Below are 7,860 nucleotides of genomic sequence, written 5' to 3'. Positions count from 1 at the left end.
GCTTCTGCTTTTCAAAAGTCGATCATATGGTCTCAGCCATATGAAAATCGACTTTGTGAAAAGTCGGCCATGTGATAGAGACCTATATATATATATATATATATATATATATATATATATATATATATATATATATATATATATATATATATATTATATATATATAAATAATGTGTGTGTATTTGTAGATGCATGTATATGGGGTATAGATATAAAGATATATGGATAGACATCTCCATCCATCCACAACCCCATTTTTTTGGCAGCATTGCCGAGCTGGAAGTTTAAAGCATAGTTCTCAACCCCACTGGCATAGGTTACATTTGGGGACCTTGTTTTAAATGCTGGTTATATGCAGTTAGACATTCAGCAGCAAAGTGATAATACGTTACGACTGGCATTTTCTGAAGGATTTTAATATATTTAATGTACATAAATATTTAATGATAGTGCTTCCAAATGTATCAAAGCATCACAAATGCTTCAATAACAAAGCAGAATGTCAGTCGTATTGGGGGCAATAATGAATATCCAACAGTTGAGTGGAGAAAGCTTTTTGAGCTGAAGTTCAAGTCTGAAAGGTTTCATTTTAAAGTTATAGTTTCCATGAAACTGTAATTTTGAGTAGTTACCATTTACATGCTCAAACTTTAAACAACAACCTTCTAAAGGTTAAGATCTGGTAATGCTCCTGATTTGAACAGTTAATGTCTAAGGTTTGTTTCTGTAAAGACTGTAATTTTGAGAATTTGCAATTTAAGATTCAGGCCTACAAAAACCTGCAGCTGAGGAGTTAATACCTAAAGCTTAACACTGAAATTAACTTTGAAATGTTAGCATCTGAGTACTGAATACTTAAACCAACCTTTAGACATTCACTGTCTAAGGCTTGAGCATGTCCTGGTTAAGTAACAAATTATGTGGCAGGAAAAAATCTGTGTTAGTCTGATTTCTTAATCTTTTAATGTCATCTTTAGCAGTTGTATGTTGACCCACTTTTATGCCTTTCTAAGATAGTTTGCTTTTCATTTGACCTTTTGGCTCATTTGTAGCACATCCTCTGTGATATGTCTGGCACATTAACTGTATAAACATTAGTATGTGGGCATTACAAGGAAATAACAGGTTACATAGGGATACTGAGTCCTTGCACAGTAGGTAGAGGGCTTCCAGTCCCTTGTAATGTTTAGTATTTCCTGTACTGTCCTCCCTGGGGGCATTAGTGCACTTAGAAAAGAGCTTCTGTGTTCCTTTTTGCTTATTGTTATGTATACCTTTGTGCAAACTGCCATACTAGAAATATTACAGAGGGCTAAAGCTGTTTGTTGTAGTTCCTGTGGTATTGGATTTGATTCGGTCAGCCCTTATTTGCTTACTGTGTAACCTTGATTAAGTCACTTAACCAGACATTGCTCCAGGATTGCCCCTCAAAAGGGGCAGTGTCCAGTGGGTCTACCTGGTTTAACATGTTTTAAAGTTTATTTGCTTATTTTTGAAGGAAATGTTTTTATTCTTGGTTTGCACATATTACTTTCCATCTCAGTCAAGTAAAACTAAATATATATGCCATTCTTGTGTGGCTGGTAGCCTCAAAGTAGAAAGTAGTAGTCTTTCTCTATTAGTTATTGTACCTTAAACATAATCAGTACACAAACTTTAAGGCATGCAGTGAAAAGGTTTTACTAAATGAGCCTTTACCTCTAGCATTCTTTTCTGAAAAGATGCATCATTACTGTTAATTTTTCCCCAAAATAATTCTCTCAAACAGTTAAACTCTGAACCAAATAAATGCAAATTTGTGTAGTAATAACATTCCACAAATGGCACAAAAGAATAAAACAGTTATGCCACTATTGATCATATGATGTACTGGATTGCTTAGACTGATGTTTCTAGATGTTCTGTTTTATTACTTGAAAAAGCACATGAGATTCTGAAAGCTGTAATGGATGCTTTTAAAGGGATGTCAAGAGTGTGGTATCTGTTTTACTCCTTTGAGCCATTTGCAAACGTATTGCTCACTTTTTATCCAGTATTCCATGGTTTAAACATATAACTAAATGTGAATAGCCTTGTTTTTCTAGATCTGTTTGAGTCTGCACATGCTGATATGGGCAATCTGTGTGGCAGTTTATACTTATTTTGCCATGTTTTTATTCTGCATTCATGTAATGTGGCATCTTAGCGGTGCTTTTTCTTTTACAAACTGGTTGCAGTCCTGGTATACCTAAGCTGCAGTAGTAACTGGTATCCTGCTATCCTATGTTCAGATTCAAATCCTTGGGATGGTGGTGTCATGGTGGAGAATCCCTGTTTGCAATTTGACCTTATTCACCATGATAGAGCTCCCTTGCTGAAGGGAAAAGGCCCTTATGGGAAAAATCTTTACTTTACCTGTCTTACCAGAGGTTATTGTTAGTCCATTGGCAGTGACACTAGAGCAGAAGGCTGCTGGACGTTGGTTCAAAGCCCAAATGAAAGCTAATACTTTCCTTTCATACCTCTGATTCTAACAATGCCGAAGCAGAATGCTTTCTCTGCATTTGTGCTTATTTGACCTTATTCCCATGCTAGGATTTTTTTAGTTTAAAGTGAAAAGCTCTTAAAGGAAAAATCAAGACCTATCTGTACAGATGATGATGTTAGTGATACCATTGTGGAATGCTGGGGGTCATGGGTTTGAATCCCAAAACGAGAGGTAATTTCCTTCCATACTTCTGATTCTCACAATGCGTAAGCAGAGGGCTTTCTCTACATCTGTGCATGTTTGTAATATATGCATATATATGACTATATAGTGTTTGTGTGCATGTATGTGTGTTTGTGTGTGTGTATATATATATATCTATATATATATATATATATATATATATATATATATATATATATATACACACACACACAAAATATAATGTGTGCCTTATGAAAGTAATTAATACCAGCATGCATTGCCATGTTGCTCCCCATGTTGTATGAAACAGTCAGGAGTACTATCTCTGTACTGAATGCAAACCAATGTGCATGTGCTTGTAGCATTTCTGTATCATATGTTAAAAGGCTATTTTTCCCCCCAAACACCTTTATTGAATTATCACTTGTGACACAGGCAAATTTACATTCATGTAAAAGTAATCAAACTATATTAACGTAACAAACATTACTTCACATATCATATAACTTAGGCAACATTACATAAATTATTCAATTCCTGCCTTTTTTAAACAAGCATCTTTATTAAACCATTACTTACTACATAGGCAAGCGTACATTTATATAAATGAAAACAAACCACACTGCCACAATCCTATTCGCAAGCATTTTACATCACAAACCATACTGACACACTCCCAGTTGCATACGTCCATCACTTATAATCTACCCAATCTTTCTCACTCAAACATTACATAGCTCATTTTAGTCCTGCTTCCTTTTAGAACTTATTCCTGCCTTGTATGTATTGTTCCCACAATACCCATTTTTTATTGATCTGTGAGGATCTTAGGAAGCCTAGCCTTACATTCCCTTGCTAGTTTTTAACCCTTACATTTTGCATATGTATAACCCAGTGACTGGGGAAAACAGATGATGTCAGCAAATGGAAGAATTGGACAACAGAAAATGATTTAATCCTGAATGTTAATGCCACTTAAGTGCCTTGTGAAGTACAATGCATGACTGGAACAGGTGGATAACTAATACTGCAGAATACTAGTTAGTTATTAGTTTGTGTTGACAGTTCTTTTAAAGTGGTAGCTTTATGCAAAAGTATCAATCCATTCTTTTCTGTTTGACCAGTCAACTAATTGCATTCTCTAAGACAATTTCTTAGACTCTTCTAGGTTGTATTTAAATGGCCATTGTGCTGTCCAGTGCACATACCTGGCTGTCAAATAAGTAAATAAAAGTAATAAAGCAATAGCTAAATATAAGACTGCAGTATATTTTGCATTTGTCCTGTTTGTGGTTACTTTTTTGTGCAGTAATTGTGTATTTGATGTTATTGCACATTATCAAGAAACAAATCTCCTTGTGACAACAGCACAAGGTACAAATAGTTGTGCTCACCCTCCAAGAAACGAGACTTGGGTCCATAAACTCTTCATATAGGCATTTCATTGTTTGTATACAAAATGCATATGTATATACTTTGGGTTCATGAGGACTCGTCTAAAGACATTTTTCCAGTGAACAGTTACACAAAGTTCACTGGATATCATTCTGAGGAGGCGCCCACCACCTCCCTGACTTCTATGTGCTAACTCTATGGTCACACAACAGTGGGGAAAAAACACAATGTACTGTCCAATAAAAATGGCTTTCAGAGAAATTAGATTTTAGTATTGTCTGTCAGAACAATCACAACTGAATATTTGTCATTATGAATATTGGCGTGAAAATGTAACTTGTACTGTTATCTGTTAATATTAGGCTGTACCTTGTACTGTTATCTGTTAATGTTAGGCCTGTTTCAAGGTGTATATTGGTTACCATATTCTAAGTGATACCTTGTCTCTGGTTCCACTGCTTGTGAGATTTGTCCTTTGCTGATGGAACAAATTTGTTTGGCAGTGGTTCTGCAGAGAAAGTCCTTAAAAGAATCACTCAGCATATTCAGATGCCCAAAAAAGGGCTTGGCTAAAGAGACCAAGTTTTAACTGATATACTAAGCAGCCTTAACCAAATGAAGACTGATAAAATAATATGAAGATTGAGGAAAATTAGTAATTTTTCATATTCTACATTATACCTATTGACCATTAGAATGTATTTTGTAAGATGTAAGTACAGTTAACTGGCTTCGGATACTATGCTGGGGTTCAAATGAATGAAATTAATTAATGGACTTTGCACTAAAGGCGTGTACCTTAATATAATAGTTACTTTTTCTGTGTGGCTAACATGCCCTTATCCATAGTTTATGTCTGTGCCTCTTCAGAGGTGCACAGTCTATGAAAAGCAGATCAACTAATTAATGAGAAAGGTACTTTATTTCCCACCATTTTTTGTTAGCATACAATAATGCTACACACACTAGCTGGTAAGCTAGAATTACAGTCGCGAAGGAATGCAGATTTTCATACATCCTTGTTGCATAATTTACAGACATAGCTCTCAACTGTCCATATATTGCCTCATTTCTGGTCTGTTCTGTGATTTTCTGATAAATCATGGAGTATTGATGCCATTAACTAATGATGCAAATTTGCATTTCAGTGTGTATACCCTTCATAAATGCATCATCATCATCTTTCGGTTTTTCCCGTTAGGGATCGCCACAGTGGATCATCTCTTTCCATTTCTTCCTATCCTCTGCATCTTGCTCTGTCACACCAACCACCTGCATATCCTCTCTCACCACATCCCTAAACCTTATCTTAGACCTTCCTCTTTTCCTCTTACCTGGCAGCTCCATCCTTAGCATCTTTTTCCCAATATACCCATCATCCCTCCTCAGCACATGTCCAAACCAACGCAATCTCGTCTCTCTTGCTTTGTCTCCAAACTGTCCAACATGAGCTGACCCTCTAATATACTGATTCCTAATCCTATCCATCCTAGTCGCACCGAGTGCAAATTTTAACATCTTTAACTCTGCCACTTCCAGCTCTGACTCCTACCTTTTTGTCAATGCCACTGTCTCCAACCCATATAACATAGCTGGTCTCACTACTGTCTTGTAGACCTTCCCTTTCACTCTTAATGGTACCCGTCTGTCACAAATCACTCCTGACACTCTTCTCCACCCATTCCACCCTGCCTGTACTATCTTCTTCACCTTTCTTCCACATTCACCATTACTCCGAACTGTTGATCCCAAGTACTTAAACTCGTCCACCTTTACCAGCTCTACTCCCTGCATCCTCACCATTCCTTTACCCTCCCTCTCATTTACATACATATATTCTGTCTTAGCCCTGCTGACCTTCATTCCTCTGCTCTCTAGAGCATATCTCCACCTCTCCAGAGTCTCCTCAACCAGATTCCTACTCTCACTACAGATCACAATGTCATCTGCAAACATCATAGTCCACAGGGTCTCCTGTCTGATCTCATCTGTCAACCTGTCCATCACCACTGCAAATAAGAAAGGACTCAGAGCTGATCCTTGATGTAATCCCACCTCCACCTTAAACGGATCTGTCACTCCCACTGCAGTCCTTGCCACTGTCACACTACCCCCGTACATATCCTGTACCACTCTTACATACTTCTCTGCCACTCCCGACTTCCTCATACAATACCACAACTCTTCTCTAGGCACCCTGTCATATGCTTTCTCCAAGTCTACGAAGACACAATGCAACTCCTTCTGACCTTCTCTGTATTTCTCCAATAACACTCTCAGAGCAAACATCACATCTGTAGTGCTCTTTCCTGGCATGAAACCATACTGCTGATCACTAATCATCACCTCCCTTCTTAACCTAGCTTCTACTACTCTCTCCCATAACTTCAAGCTGTGACTGATCAATTTTATCCCTCTGTGGTTACTGCAGCTCTGCACTTCATCCTTATTCTTAAAGATAGGTACCAAAACACTTTTTCTCTACTCCTCAGGCATCCTCTGACTTTCCAAAATTTCATTAAACAATCTAGTTAAAAATTCCACTGCCATTTCTCCTAAGCACCTCCATGCTTCCATTGGGATGTCATCTGGGCCAACGGCCTTTCCATTCTTCATCCTCTTCATAGCTGTCCTTACTTCCTCCTTGCTAATCTGTTTCACTTTCTGATTCACTATCCCCACATCATCCAACCTTCTCTCTCTCTTTCTCTTCATCAGCCTCTCAAAATACTCTTTCCATCTACTCAACACACTCTCCTCTCTTGTGAGTACCTTTCCCTCACTATCCTTTATCACCCTTACTTGCTGCATATCTTTCCCAGCTCTGTCCCTCTGTCTAGCCAATCGGTACAGGTCCTTTTCTCCCTCTTTAGTGTCCAATCTCATACAACTCTCCATACGCCTTATCCTTAGCTTTCGCCACCTCTCTCTTTGCCATGCGCCTCATCTCCTTATACTCATGTCTACTTTCTTCATCTCTTTGAAAATCCCACTTCTTCTTCAACAGCCTCTTCCTCTGTATACTCTCCTGTACTTCCTCATTCCACCACCAGGTCTCCTGTCCTCCTTCCTCTGTCCAGATGTCACACCAAGCACCTTTCTAGCAGTCTCCCTTACTAGTTCTGCTGTAGTTACCCAGCTATTCGGTAACTCTCCACTGCCTCCCAGTGCCTGTCTTAACTCTTCCCTAAACTCCACTTCACAATCACCCTTTTTTAACTTCCACCATTTAATCCTTGGCACTGCTTTCACACTCCTCCTCCTCTTCTTGATCACCAACGTCATCCTACAGACCACTATTCTATGCTGCTTAACTACACTTTCCCCTGCTACCACTTTACACTCTTCAATCTCCTTCAGACTGACCCTCCTACATAGGATATAATCCACCTGTGTGCATCTTCCTCCACTCTTGTACGTCACCCTATGCTCCTCCCTCTTCTTAAAATACGTATTCACCACAGCCATATCCATCCTTTTTGCAAAATCCACAATCATCTGACCTTCTGCATTCCTCTCCTTAACACCATACCTACCCATCACTTCCTCATCCCCTCTGTTCACTTCACCAACATGCCCATTAAAGTCTGCTCCAATCACTAGTCTCTCACCCTTGGGTACACTCACCACAACTTCATCCAACTTGCTCCAAAATTTCTCTTTCTCATCCATCGCACACCCAACTTGTGGAGCATATGCACTAACAACATTCATCATTACACCATCAATTTCGAGCTTCTTAAACATCACTCTGTCAGACACTCTCTTCATGTCTAAAACACTCTTGGTATATT

This window comes from Protopterus annectens, chromosome 13.part0 (assembly GCF_019279795.1).
Source record: "Protopterus annectens isolate FY-2018-M chromosome 13.part0, PAN1.0, whole genome shotgun sequence".
NCBI classification, from domain to species: Eukaryota; Metazoa; Chordata; order Ceratodontiformes; family Protopteridae; genus Protopterus; species Protopterus annectens.
Note: the sequence above shows the minus strand (reverse complement) of the source record.